Here is a 15,938-nt window from a genome sequence, read left to right as displayed (position 1 = left end):
ATCCTCAACCCACTGAGTGAAGCCAGGGATTGAACCCACATCCTCATGGATACTAGTTAGGTTCTTAACCCATTGGACCACAATGGGAACTCCAGAAACAATTTTATTTTTTATTTTTATTTTTAGCTTTTTTTTTTTAGGGCTGCATTTGTGGCATATGGAAGTTCCCAGGCGAGGGGTCAAATCAGAGTTACAGCTGCCAGCCTATGCCACAGCCATGGCAACTCAGGACCTGAGCTGTGTCTGCAACCTACACCATAGCTCATGGCAACACTAGATCCTTAACCCAATGAGCAAGGCCAGGGATTGAACCCGAATCCTCCTGGATCCTAGTTGGGTTTGTTAACTGCTGAGCCACAAAGGGAACTCCCAGAAACAATTTTAAATACTAATAAGATGTTTTCCAGTTGCTCGAACCAGAAATTCCAAGTACTCATAGAATGATTAGATCCTCTTCTCTGCTCAAATTTCTATTCTTCATCCCATCCCCAGCCTGATTTTTACCACCTTATTTTGCTGGTCCTATCATAAAAAAAGGAAGGCATCTGCCTTCTATCATTGTGCTCACTTATGGTTCTCACTCTGTCATCGCAATGGATAGTGTGGGTCTTCTGTCTAATTTCCATCTAATCCCATTCTATTAGAAATGTTATTTCTATTCAGTGGTTAACTCAAAATTATCAGAAGAAAAAAATCTATGATGACTCCACCCTCCTGGGTGCCAAGTGCCCCCAAGAATTCCATTTGAAATTTCTGTGTCCTGAGGTTAGTCTGGTTCTCTGATCTACATCGCTCAGCAGCACACAAGATGATTGGGCCATAACCAGCTGGAGTGAGTCAGCTCTTCTCACCTGCTCTAGCCAGGTAAATGATAACTATTAAGTACATGAGTTGAGTGCTGAATAATATATGTGGAGCCTCCCCCAGGACTGTGTTCTGTTATTTCCTATGGTTTGACAAATTATTCTAAAACTTAAAGGCTCAAAAGAACCTTAAAAAAAAAAATCCTATGATTTTGTGAGTCAGAGAATTCTGAGAGAGCCCACCCAGGTGATTCTCTGTTGTAAGTGGTGCCCAGCTGGTGCTCTGGAGTCCTCATCACTCACAGGCTGAACTTTGCTGGGACAGCCATCTGGCTGCTTTACCAAAGCCATCTCAGGGTAGTTGGGCTTACAGGCTTTCAGAGAGAGTGTTCTGAGGGTCAGGAAATGGAAACCACTGTCCCTTAAGGCCTGGGCCCAGAATCAGCCTGATGTCACTTCTGCCATAACCTATTGGTCAAGAAATTGCATCACCTGCCTATGCGATGAGAGACTAATAGTAAAGAGTATGTGGTCATTTTTAATCATTACAGAGGTTATGCACCAAACGTCTGTAGAGCATGTAGTAAGGCTCAGGCCCCGTGTCAGACTGTGGCACAAAAATAAACTCAAAATGGCTTAAATACTTAAGCATAAGACAAGATACCATAAAACTCCTAGAAGAGAACATAGGCAAACATTCTCTGACATGAACCATTTTCTTAGAAGTGTTTCCTTAGGTCAGTTTCCCAAGGCAATAGAAATAAAAACAGAAATAAGGGGCTTCCCTTCATGGCTCAGCAGTTTCATGAGGATGCGGGTTCAATCCCTGACCTTGCTCAGTGGGTTAAAGATCTGGCATTGCCTTGAGCTGTGGTGTAGGTCACAGATATGGCTTGTATCCTGAGTTGCTGTGGCTCTGGTGTAGGCTGGCAGCTGCAGCTCAGCTCTGGTTTGACCCCTGGCCTGGGAACTTCTATATGCTGTGGGTGCGGCACTGAAAAGCGGGGAAAAAGAAGAAGGAGGAGGAGGAGGAGAAGGAGAAGAAGAAGAAGGAGAAGAAATAATAAACCACTGGGACTTAATCAAACTTACAAGCTTTGCACAGCAAAGGAAACCATTAAAAAAAAAAGGAGAAAAAAAACCTGAAAAGACAACATACAGATGGGAGAAAATAGTTGCAAAAGATGCAACTGATAAGGGCTTAATCTCCAAAATACAAAATATACGAACAACACATACAACTCAATAACAAAAAAGCAAACAGCCCAATTGAAAAATGGGCAGAAGATCTAAATAGACATTTCACCGAAGACATACAGATGATTGACAGACACATGAAAAAATGCTCAATATCACTAATTATTAGAGAAATGCAAATCAAAGCTGCAATGAGGTACCACCTCACATCAGTCAGAATGGCCATCATTAAAAAATTTACAAATAGCAAATGCTGGAGAGGGTATGGAGAAAAGGGAATCCTCCTATACTCTTGGTAGGAATGTAAATTGGTACAACCACTATGGAAAACAGTATGAAGTTTCCTTAGAAAACTAAATATATAGAACCACCATATGACCCAGCAATCCCACTCCTGGGCATATATCTGGACAAAACTATGATTCAAAAAGATATATGCACCCCTATGTTCATAGCAGCACTGTTCACAATAGACAAGACATGGAAACAACCTAAATGTCCATTGACAGGTAAATGGATTAAGAAGATGTAGTACATATACACAATGTAATACTAGTCAGCCATAAAAAAGAATGACATAATGCCATTTGCAGCAATGTAGATGCCACTAGAGATTCTCTGATAAGCGAAGTAAGTCAGAGAGAGAAAGACAAATACCATGTGATATCACTTATATATGGAATCTAAAATATGGCACAAATGAACCTGTCTACAAAATAGAAATAGAGTCACAGATATAGAGAACAGACTTGTGGTGTTCACTGGGATGAACTGGGAGCTTGGGGTTAGTAGATGCAAACTCCTGCATTTGGGATAAACGATGAGACCCTACTGTACAGCACAGGATGAACAGGATGGAGGATAATGTGAGAAAAAGAATGCATGTATACGTGTAACTGGGTCACTTTGCTATACAGCAGAAATTGACAGAATATTATAAATCAATTATAATATATAAATTAAAAAAAATGCAGAATTCCACTTCTCCAGAGGGTCACTTAATCTGTTTCTTAAGATCCATGATATAATAATCTGTGTGAATGTAATTGTGTTTAAATATATGTATTTTATTTTGTAAAAAAAAAAAAAATTAAAGAACAGGCATTCTTCCTAAACCATGCAAACCAATCACTAGATATTATTGAACATGAAAAGAAAATTGTATACAGTGATGAATATATTTGCTTTGGAATTAGTTAACTAGCTAGTTACCTACAATTATAAAAGAGATATGAAGATACAGCTGAAGGGTAAGATTCTAAATGTTCTTTAATTACTGTAGAATATATAGTTTCTTACTACTATTCACTCAGAATTGTCAATTCAAACTGTTTCCAATTTGAATTTTACCAAATTTTCTTAATTAGTTTCTAACAAGATTTGCTTAATTAATGGAGTTTTTATTATTGTTGTAATTAAAAATAATTATGGAATATGTGACACTCCTCAAAAATAAATAAATAAATAAATAAATGCAGAGGCTGTATGGAAAAAAAAAAAGGAATAGAGAGAAAAATCTGCTGTCTAATTATCCCAAGTTGCTAATAATTCAAGTGTATGTTTATCTAACAACTCCTGGCATACACATAAATTGTGATGTGGAGCTTTGGCCTGAAGTGTTAGAGGGGAAAATAAATAGCAGAGATAGCTTCTTTGAGGAACAGATCTTGTGCATGCTAAGAAGATATTGTAGTCCAAGCTCAGTGATGGTGCGATAAATTCCAAATGACTTTCTCATCTGGAAGGCAAGTGTTTAGGCCAGTTATCACCCTGGGCAAAACTGTCAATCAAAAATCAGAGAAGGCCCTTGTAACAGTGCTCAGATCATGAAGGAAAGGCAGAGCAATCATGCATCATCTTGGGAGAAGAGGGATGATAATGTTACTAGTTCAGCAGCCTTCCACCTAGGAGGCTGCATTGCCCTGAAGCAGAGCTGTTAGGCATGAAGCCACTTAACTTAACAGACTGGTATGTATGTCACAACTGGTTAAGGTCTGTGATTTCTAGCAGGAGCAGGAAGAGATGGCCACACTGTAATAAGATATCATGGGCATGAAGCAAAAATATGGTTAAGTGGAGTTCCTGTCATGGCGCAGTGGAAGTGAATCCAACTAGGAACCATGAGGTTGCGGGTTCCATCCCTGGTCTCGCTCAGTGGGTTAACGATCCAGCATTGCCGTGAGCTGTGGTGTAGGTCGCAGACGTGGCTTGGATCTGGCGTTGCTGTGGCTGTGGTGTAGGCCAGCAGCTGTAGCTCTGATTAGACCCCTAGGAACCTCCACATGCTGCGGGTGCTGCCCTAAAAAGACAAAAGACAAGATAAATAAAATAAAAATTTAAAAATGGGTGTGGTTCCAGCTAATGGCACCTACTTAAGGGCAAGGAAAGCATGGGACCAGGATACGCTCAGAAGGCCTTAGGGAGTCTAGGCCTGTCCCAGTGTCTATGGGTGTTTGAAGAATATTGGGAGATAAGTTTAGCAACGTAGGCATGGCCAAGACAGGAAGAGCTTAAGTCCCTTGCTGAAGTCTTTGAAGCCAGTATTCCTTATTCTAGAAATAAATATTTCTTTGTTTGGTTCAATAGAATACTTTCCAAAGGCATAATCCATATCTCAGAAGAAAAAAAAAAAAAAAAACAGCACCCGCATGTTTCATATATCTCTGTTGTCATCACTGTTAAACATGACTTACACCCAGGAGCAAATGCCTCTTAGTTCTTGGGACCCATCCCTGTACTCTTCTTCTGAAATGTTTCTTGGTTTAGACATGATCTGAACTGTGTATTGGATGCAGTTTAGAACTATCGCTGGATGAGCTTAGATGAGCAATTGTGAAATAAAGGTATTTCACAATACTTTTATTGTGACAGATAAATAAATAAGCTATTGCACATGCCGTGTTTTTCTAATTCACATTATTTAAATATTCAGTTTGCTCCAGGAAGATGAGCTTAGGAGAAGGAAGAATAAATGACTTATAGAAAGTACTCTCCTGAAAATGAAAGATGCTGGTAATCCTCTGTCCTTTCTCCATTCCCCCCAGCATCCACTCTCCCTATCTACCTGAAATCTACCCTCCTCCATGGTGTTCCCTCTAACCTTTCCAGCCTCAGCTGATTATTTCCCCCCATCTCCTCTTGCACATACATCACTATTAAATTCGCCCATTGCTTTTTAGAAACCAATACGCATTTTGAGAAGACAGTCCTATACGGTTTTTAAATTGCTCAAGGTCTAGCTAATAATCATAATAAAAGTCAACAGTTATGGGGTGTATAACTGTGCCAAGTGCTTCACTTGCACTATTTGATTTAATTCTCAGTCATCCTTTGAGAGTAGTATTATCATTATCCCCCTGTGACAGGTGACAATACAGACTTAATCAAGGTTATATGGCCAGCAAATGATGAATTTAGGATTTGAACCCAGGTATTCTGATTCCAGAGTCCGTGTACTTAACTACTTCTCAAAATAATACCAATAGCATTTACTGAATATTTACTATGTTTCAGGCACTGAGTTAAGTGCGTTACATGGATTATTTCATTTATTTTTCACACATACCTAAGAAGTTAGTACTGTTGTCCTCATGTTAAGTATGAGGTATTGAGATGTAAATAGGTTTTTTTTTGCTTTTGTGAGAGCATTAAAGTTCTATTCTCCTGGCAAATTTCAATTACATAATACAGTATTATCAACGACAGTCACCAGGGCCTATGTTCGTGAGAGAGTGAGTTGTAAAAACCTTGTTAAGATCATAATAGATTGGGACCAGCTATGACTGAGTCTAGAGACAACTAAATTGCTGCCTTGTACTGTAAAGGTAAATAAAGTAGGTAGAATGCTTCACCTAATGCAGGAATGCCTTCCATTTATCAACATCCTTGTTGCTAGAATTCTCTTATTTCAAGCAATTCTCTTCATGACATGTTTTCCAATGTCTTGACTATCCTAGGCTAATCTTAGATAATGTTCATCTTAAAAAGTGGTCTTCTGGGAGTTCCCGTCGTGGCGCAGTGGTTAACGAATCTGACTAGTCACCATGAGGTTGCGGGTTCAATCCCTGGCCTTGCTCAGTGGGTTAGGAATCCGGCGTTGCCGTGAGCTGTGGTGTAGGTCACAGACCACAGCTTGGATCCCCTGTTGCTGTGGCTCTGGCATAGGCTGGTGTCTACAGCTCCGATTCGACCCCTAGCCTGGGAACCTCCATATGCGGTGGGTGCGGCCCCAGAAAAGGCAAAAAGACCAAAAAAAAAAAAAAAGTGATCTTCTGAACTAGAGCAAATATCTCAGATGGGGGTCTGACCAGACCTTGTCACAAGTTTGGTCTCTGAAAGAAAATTACAAGATTCTTAACCCAGAATCACTGCCATTCTCCTTCCCGTGGTCCTGAGCCCCAAGCACACTGCCCCATGTCTGTCCTCGTCCTCTGCCATGTGTTTGCTCCACTCCAATCCCTGAATGTGATGGTGGTCATGATTTCCATCTCCATAGTGAGTGTGGGCATCAGTTAGGAACACCTTCCAGTGTGAGTGTGAATAATAGACTATCTATCAATGGTCTGAACAAAGAGTTTATAATTCTTATATTATGGCAATCTAGAAAAAAAAATTTTTATTGGCTCAGGGATGGCAAGGCTGGCATCTCTATGAATATCTTCACCTTTTCTTCCTGGTTATACGTTGCAGGCAAGTTAGAAAAAAGGGCTGCACCAGTTCTGATTCCTTTAAAAGAAAAACAGAAGCTTTCCCAACAGCATCTTAAGCAAACGTCCCCTCTGTCTCATTGGCTATATCTGGGTCATATGGCACTTACTGCTGCAAGGGAGTCTAGGAAGCCAGGGAACATGACTGTTGGAACTAGCTTAGACCTTTCATAATCCATGACCTGGGATTGGGCACATTGCTGCCCAGGACAAAGGAGAAGAAAGAAAAAGGTCCTGGATACTAGAAAGGCATGTATCAGTGTCTGCCATGGTGGAGCATGAAAGTCATCTACAGGCCTATCTAATGTCTAATTTGCTTGGAGATGAAAGTAATCTTGGGGCAGCAATTTACATATCCAGCTACAACTTTCCTCCCTACCTTACTAGTATCCATTCCAGTCTCCCGCTGGAACTGAAGTCCAACTATGAGGAGAAGCCATGAACTCAGCTAATTCCTGCTCACCTCTCTGAACCCCGAACCAGTTATAACTTCTGGCAATCTAAGCAGATGTCCCTGATCTCGGACTCAGATTCAATGCCTACGAACTAGCACTATTTTTTGCTCATGAAGGTCTGCATCATACCCCATTCTACCTTTGCAAATCAGACTTCTTGATTTTTTTTTTTTTTTTTGCTTTTTAGGGCCACACTAGCAGCATATGGAGGTTCCCAGGCTAGGGATCAATTGGAGCTACAGCTGCCAGCCTATGCCACAGCCACAGCCACGTCAGATCTGAGCTGGGTCTGCGAACTACACCACAGCTCACGGCAACGCCGGATCCTTAACCCACTGAGCAAGGCCAGGGATTGAGCCCACAACCTCATGGCTCCTAGTTGGACTTGTTTCCACTGTGCCATGACGGGAACTCCAAACTTCTTGAATTTTGACTTGGACCTAGATGAAGTTTTGGTCTTGGCTGGCTTCAGCTCAAATCCTCTTCCTCACTATGAACTCCCAGCATGCCTTGAAACTCAAGCCACACCGTTTATGACATGTAATAGAGTACTAAATAAATTCATGTTGAATTGCTTTGAATATTTACATTCCCAGGATGTCAACTTCTGTTACTAACAGCAATAGCTGTCTGTCAGAAATGCTATTAAGGAAAGACCCTCACTGAATGAAGAGTTATAATAAGTTAATATCAATTTATTAGGCAATATGGTCAAAGATAAAAGAAGTTCCATTTTTAAACAGGAAACTTTTGAAAATTTCATATAAGTAATGAACCACAACAACAGACAGGAATAAAACAAGATAAGTCTGAATATGGGTTTATCTTGTGCTATATGGTCAAGCTACACTGGGTATTGATAACTGAGTTTTTAGATTAAAGAAGTAAAAGAGAAAGTCAGAAGTCTTACAAAATACCAGGGTAGCAAATAGGACAACACGATGTATAAATCCTGATATCTGTATTCTGGGAAAGTGTTTGCTCTGAAGAGTGGAAATACTTTGTTTTACCCAGATAATAAGAATTGTTTAAATTACCACATTTCTCTGTAGCTCAGAGCAAAAAATAATGCTTAACCACAAATAACCACATTATCCTAGAATCCTGGTACATGAGCAGGCCTGTAATTCTGCAAATCTTTTGGTTTTCTTTTTTCTTTTTTTTTTTTTTTCTTTGGTTTATTATATATGTTGTGCATATATATAATAAACCAATTAAAGAAAAATATATAAAGAAGTATATATCTCCTATTGAAGGCCATCTTAAAGCCTTTCCAGAAGGTAGGGGGTTTTGAGGCAGGGTGGGAGAGACAGTAGCCCAAAGAGATTGAAGCTAATTGGGTGATGATACACAAATTTTTTGTGGTCTATTTTTTATAAAATGTAGCATAGGGAATTCCCATTGTAGCCCAGCAGGTTATGAACCCCACCAGTATCCATGAGGATGTGGGTTCAATCCCTTGTTCTCGCTCAGTGGGTTATGGATCCGGCGTTGCCGTGAGTTGTGCTATAGGTCGCAGATGTGGCTTGGATCCCACTTTGCTGTGGCTGTGGTGTAGGCTGGCAGCTGCAGCTCCAACTTGACCCCTAGCAGGGGAACTTCCATATGCCACAGGTGCAGCCCTATAATACAATGTAGCACATTAGAATAACTAGCATGTGATTTACATAGTACGCCAATTGGGCATTTAACATGGTCTGAAAGGATGTGAATGGCAATTACATCAAGGTTGAGCTCTCTGGCAAGAGCTTGTGCCTGTGTTGCTAATTAGGGGAAGTTTCATGTGCTGCGGTTACTGAGCATGCATATGCCAGGGAAGATAGTTGATTAGGAAAGTTCAAAACTCCAGCTTCTAGTCTTTTCTTGCTTTTTAGGGCCGTACCTGCGCCATATGGAAGTTCCCAGGCTAGGGGTCAAATTGGAGTTACAGTGGCCAGCCTACACCACAGCCACAGCAACTCAGGATCCGAGCTGCCTGTGCAACCTACATCACAGCTCATAGCAATGCCAGATCCTTAACCCACTGAGTGAGGCCAGGGATTGAACCCTCATCCTCATGGATACTAGTTGGATTCTTACCACTGAGTCACAATGGGAACTCCTTCAGCTTATTTTCCTGCTGTCTTGAGGGCCTCCTGACCTCTTTAGATAGAACCAAAATTTTCCTTCAGGGAAACTCAAGTAATTGAAAGATGCTTAATTGAGACCTCAGAGCATCACCCCTGACCAGCCACACCAACTCAGATCGATTTGTAGTGCCTGGACACTGTATCAAAAAGGGTTCTAAGATTTCATCCAGACTCAGTGGAAAGATTTCAGCTTCACTAATGCCTTCAGGGATAAGGCAGAGATGAGAATTTGTGGGAAGCGTGGATCTGTATGACATCCAAGCTATAGATCAGTGTCACTCAAGGGTTTGTTAAACCACAGATTGCTGTGTTTTAATAAGTCGGGGATGGGGCCCAAGAATTTGCATTTCTAACAAGTTCTGTGTTGATGCTGATGGTGCTGATCTTCTTTGAGAACTATTTCCATAGGTTATAACAAATAATTGCACCCAGGACATTTACAAAAAAACCCCCAATTGTTTCCAATTGCTTTAATCATAGAAAAGTCTTGATATATCACTTGATTTCTAATTTTAACTAACAGACATCTCCACGGAGTCACCTGGAGGAATTAACTGCCCTTTGTGTCCTGCAGAAGTTGATGTGCTGGATGAGTGTTTTAATCATTGAAATTTAAGGAGATACTAGCTGAAGATAATAGTTTGGAATGTAGTCTAAGTAACAGAGAATTGTTCTCTCAGTGCTAATTAGCTGTCAGGAGAAGTTGCATATTGAGTCCTCTCTTGGTTCATTGATCATGTAATCAGAACAGAAAATAGCATCCTGCTCATCTAACAGGTTTTTTTTTTGTTTTTTTTTTTTTGGCTTTTTATGGTCGCACTGGTGGCATATGGAAGTTCCCAGGCTAGGGGTCAAATCGGAGCTGCAGCTGCTGGCCTACACCACAGCTACAGCAACACCAGATCTGAACCATGACTGTGACCTACACCACAGGCTCACGGCAATGCCGGATCCTAAACCCACTGATCAAGGCCAGGAATCGAACCCTCGTCCTCATGGATACTAGTTGGACTCATTTCCACTGAGCCACAATGGGAACTCCTCATCTAACAGTTATTAATAGTATTTAATAACTTAAGATGTGCCAGGCCAATCGAGTTTTACCTGAATTATCATATTTAATATATTATCACAATTAATTCTCAAGTTAACCATTTTCCAGATGAGAAATCAGAAGCTCAAAGAGATTGAATAACTTTCCCAAGGTCACAGAAACAGTCAGGGGCACAGCTGGGACTCAAATCTAGACAATCCACCTCCAAGACTTATAACTCTTAACTCCTAAGGTCGACTGTACCTGCTGCTGAATTTGAATTAAAGCAATGTTGGCTCAAGGGGCAAGAACAAGGACAAAGCCTGGTTTCATAACATTTGAGTCAGACATTGGACACTCAAAGATTCTTTCTCTTCACCGCGATTCTGGAAATGCTATTGTAATGCACCCTTGGTTCACCTGGATCTCATTGTTCTTGTTTGGCAAGGCCACCCTGATGACATCATGAGATGGGTCTCCAAAATACATTGCCCCCCAAACTCCACATGTATCATGCCATTGTCAATCATCTCTCCTTTTAAACCTGCCAAGAGAAATGGTTATCTGAAGGAAACTCCCAACAAATACTCTTCTTGAAAAATTGAAAAATCTTCTTGTAACAAAAATAATCATCCCTGGAGTTCCTGTCGTGGCGCAGTGGTGAACGAATCCGACTAGGAACCATGAGGTTGCGGGTTCGGTCCTTGCCCTAGCTCAGTGGGTTAACGATCCGGTGTTGCCGTGAGCTGTGGTGTAGGTTGCAGATGCGGCTCGGATCCCGTGTTGCTGTGGCTCTGGCGTAGGCCAGCAGCTACAGCTCCGATTGGACCCCTAGCCTGGGAACCCCCATATGCCGCGGGAGTGGCCCAAGAAATAGCAAAAAGACAAAAAAAAAAAAAAAAAAAAAATCCCATGTTCTGGTTTATGAGATTGAATTGTTTTTAACATCAGATTTTTTTTTCTTTTCTTGGCAAGTGGGAGGTATGTGGGTTGAGTGGGAAGACTTTAGCCCAGAGGAGAAATCAAGAGCCAAAGCCAGAAGCCCATTTGCTTTTTTAATCTTTCTCCTTAAAACGCAGGTACAAGGAATGGGCTTGGTTGCACTGGACGTAAATTTCCCTGCCTGGTGGCTGTGGCCTTCATGTCAGGGGACAGCTGCCTTGCCTAGCCAGACTCTCCCCAGTGGAGTCCACGGCAGCCTAGCAAGCCCAACAGCCTCTGGCCTTGTCCACCAGCCTCTGGAAGGCCAGGCTCATTCAATTTTTGGTAAAGAACAAGGAAATGAGAGAAAAATATCAGTCAGCAGTTTTCACACTGAAGATCAAAGAGATCCTTTGTCACTTTTCCATATGTTCATCCAGGGTGAACTATCAAAAAGTTCCATGGCACTTGGTCACAGAGAGCCTCATCTTGGGATTCTTAATGGGATGCTCCTCATGAATGTGAGTTTGCCTGGGTTTTTCTCCACGTGCTTAACTGATTTACAGAGCTGTTTTGAACTGTGAAAACTCTGGGGCTGTGAATAAGAAAGGGGAGGGAAGACACAAAACCCAGACTAAACACCGTGCTCCCAGAATAATTGCTCTGGTGCACCAGCTTCTTTATGATTCTTCACTTATTGTTATTTACATTTTGTTTAAAAAGCTGAAAAGCCCCTCTTAATACCTGAGCTATAGATAGATCAGAGCTTCTCAAACTTTTCCACCAAAGTACCTCTAACAACAGAAGGGCTGAACCCAAGCTCTGCCCCAGCCCCCACACTCTCCTGATGTCTGAGGGTCCTGGAAGGAGCCTATTCAAAGTACATCCTCCTCCACGGCTTTTGTTTTAGCTAAAACATTCACATGGGTTTTGCACCTCTGCCTTGGCCCCGGGGATGTGCGTTATCCCAGCATTGGGATGGGTACAGGTCATGTATTCACCTGCTAAGCCAAAAGCTCTGGATAATCTAGTTTGGGCTTTGAGGTCACATGTTTAACTAAATATCATAGACCTATTAACACTTTACTTAGAGCAGTATATTAACCAGACTGTGCCTCAGTCAGAAATTCAGATCCTGGGGTTCCTGTCGCATGGTACAGCAGAAACAAATTCGACTAGGAGCCATGAGGCTGTGGGTTCAATCCCAGGCCTCTTTCAGTGAGTTAAGGATCCTTGCCATGAGCTGTGGCGTAGGTTGAAGAATAGCTTGGATCCTGCGTTGCTGTGGCTGTGGTGTAGGCTGGCAGCTGTAGCTCCGATTCAACCCCTAGCCTGGGAACCTCCATATGCCTCAAGTGTGGCCCTAAAAAGCAAAACAAACAAACAAGAAAAGAATTTCAGATCCTTTCTCAAATGCGAAAGGATTCCTGACCCCGTAACTGAAGTCAGCTTAAATTTGGTTGATTGATAAGGACAGAGGAGATAGTAAAGGGAGATGATGTGTGTAACTTGAGCCTGGCAGAAGGATTTGTAAAAATACAAGCATCTTCATTAAATGAGGACTAAAAGGGGAGAATACAGTATGCCATGATTATATTCTGAACTGTAAACATACCAGTACTCCCCCCCCATATATTAGATCATTTAATTCTGAGTGGCCCTTTCACATAGGCACTATAATTAACACCATTTTAACAAGGGAGGAAACAAAAGCGCAGAGGAGTGAAGAAACTAGCCCAAGGTCACACAGATAGTGGACACAGAGTATTTTTACAAGCGGGGGTTTGGGAGTGAGCATGCCCAAAAACATTTTAACTCTTTTCAGTAATCATATTGATGGTAAGAGTATTGGTACTGTTATTCTGAGTCTCTCGGTATAATGCGGGATGAAGGCGAAGCATCCATGAAAATGAGCTACTTTTTTCAGATCTTGTGCTTCCTGGAGCATAGGTGATTGAAAGCCCTAGCTTCCGCCCTCTGTATTTCCCCTTGTTTCCTCCCTGCGCCCCAGCCAAAGAATGACCACCACGGGAGGTACACTAGAGCAGGCCTATTCCTGGGGATGCAGGGTTCCAACTCACATTTTTGGCTTGAGGGCTGCCATCTGCCTGGCCCGAACCCTCTTAGAACTAGGCTGCAGTCTGAGGCTCTTCCTGCCCAGCCTCCTTCCTTTCGCAGTCCCTTACCCAGGTCTTAGACTTGCACTGTAGTTTGCAGACACTCCCTGCTCCTCTTGTTCCCTCCCTTTTACCCTTCCAGGCTTTTCCTCTCCAAAATTTTTCACATGTCGAATCCCATTCTGGGGAGTGCTGGCCTCTCGAAAGACTTGAACTAACCTAAAAACAAACAGGTAATTATGAGATAACCCTAACTGCTAGGATTCGCAGTGTGAAAGAAAGGAGATGTAATACAGAATAAAATAAATAAAAACCCTGAGCCTTTGGGGGTTTGGGATTGGCATAGGCACACTGTGGTGTATGGAATGCTTGGCCGGTGAGCACCTGCTCTATAGCACAGGGGACTCTATCCGATATTCTGTAATGGTCTATGTGGGAAACGAATCTGAAAAAGAATGGGCGTGTGTACGTGTGTAACAATTACTTTTTTGTACAGCAGAAATTATTACAACCTTGTCAATCAAGTATACTTCAGTAAAACTTTTAAAAAATGGAAAACAAAATCCCTAAGTCTTGCATGTGAAATGGAAGTATCAGCATTCATTTGTGAAGTATTTCATCTTCAAATAGCAATGAGTCTCCAGGATGGTCCCCATTGATTCCATCTTCTGGGTGTTGATGCCCTTCTCTAGTGCCCTCTCCTGCCCTGACCCCTCCTGTGTAGCCAGGAAGATAGCTTGGGAATGACAGGATGTGACGGCCAAGGCTAGATCATAAAGGACACAGTGGTTTCTGCTTTATTCTCTTAGATCACTCTCTCTGGGGGAGGCTAGCTGCCATGTCTTGAGGACATTTAAGCGGCCCTCACCAACCTGCCAGGTTTGTAGTGCCCTGCTTTGGAAGTGAATCTTCTAGTGTGGTCAAGCCTTCAGATGACTGCAGGCCTGGCCAGCACCTTCACTGCAACCTCAGGAGAGCTCCTGAGTCAGACCCACCCAGATAAGCCCCTCTTGGATTCCTGATCCATGGAAACTATTTGAGACGATAAATGTTTATTGTTTTAAGTAGCTGTATTTGAAGGTAATTAGCTACACAGCACTAGATAACACACACACACACACCACAACACACACATACGCACGCTCATTTTATAACTTTCTCCATTCACTGAAAAGACCTAAAAGCAATGTCCCACCTTGGCAGGCTCCCCAGTGCTCAGACTGTGGTCTTTTTATTTATTTTTATTTATTTTTCTTTTTGGGGCCACACCTGCGGCATATTAAAGTTCCCAGTCTAGGGGTAAAATTGTAGCTGCAGCTGCTGGCCCACACCACAGCCAAAGCAGCAGCAGATCTGCGACCTATGTCACAGCTTGCGGCAATGCCGAATTCTTAACCCACTGAGTGAGGCCAGGGATTCAACCCACATTTTCATGGATACCAGTTGGGTTCTTAACCCATTGAGCCACCACCGGAACTCCCAGACTGTGGTCTTGAAATGCCACGTGACTCTAAAAGGAGCCTGGGCTTCTCAAAAAAAGTGATTTTAGGTCCAGGGTAGGAAACGTACAAAATTAATCTAGAACGTCTTATTGTTCCAGATAGCAAGGAAGCTACCAAAGACTATTCGGGTCCTCACAGAAGGACACAAGAGTCAAAGTAACTCAGCCCAAGATGGGATGATTTGAGCTTCAAGAATGATGATGATGATAATAATAATGATAATGCCTAGAAAATATGTAAAAATCCATGAGTTATAATGATATTTTAAAAAACTAGTCACCTTTGGAGGATAATAGGGAACTAGTTTACTATCTTTGAACTGGTTTTTTAAAAATGGGAAAGAATCAGGGAGTTCCTGTTGTGGCTCAGCGGTTAAGGAACCCGACTAGCATCCGTGAGGACACGGGTTCCATCCCTGGTCTTGCTCAGTGGGTTAAGGATCCGGCATTGATGAGAGCTGTGGTGTAGGTCATAGAAGTGGTGTAGGTCACAGATGTGGCTCAGGTCCAGCATTACCGTGGCTCAAGAGAGGCTGGTGGCTACAGCCCCAATTGGACCCCCAGCCTAGAAACCTCCATATGCCGCAGGTGCGGCCCTCAAAAGACCAAAAAAAAAAAAAAAAGGGAAAGAATCAAATACTTATCGCCTTTTCTGTATAAATTGTACCGTGGATTAATAGAGGAGGGAAACATCTCTGTAAAAGTATTCTAGCTAATAAATGAAAAAGAAATGATAGAATTAGTACGTCACCATTTTGCAGCCTCTAATAAATTAATGGATCTAGACACTATCATCAGCTTTTAACATCACAACAGGAGAAACAAACCAGAGTTAATGTGCCTCCTGATGAGAGAAAAGAACGACACCTATAGGCTTACCAATGAGATCAAGCTGAAGTCCAATGAAAGCTTTTGGATCCAGCTGCCAATTTGCAGGAAATACAGAGGACAGAAAAATATGTTGCAGGGCACCGTGCGTATTTATGTATTCATCAGCAAATTCATGTATTCGGATTCAAATCCATGTCTTGCATCAGCAAAATCCAAACCACGGGAAAGGTTACAGATCACACAGC

The sequence above is a fragment of the Sus scrofa genome, chromosome 7, assembly GCF_054392235.1.
Source record: "Sus scrofa isolate SSC_HxYL_T2T_F1_AM1 chromosome 7, Sscrofa_HxYL_maternal_Yorkshire_Landrace_v2.0, whole genome shotgun sequence".
Classification (NCBI taxonomy): Eukaryota; Metazoa; Chordata; class Mammalia; order Artiodactyla; family Suidae; genus Sus; species Sus scrofa.
This window is presented reverse-complemented; position numbering follows the sequence as displayed.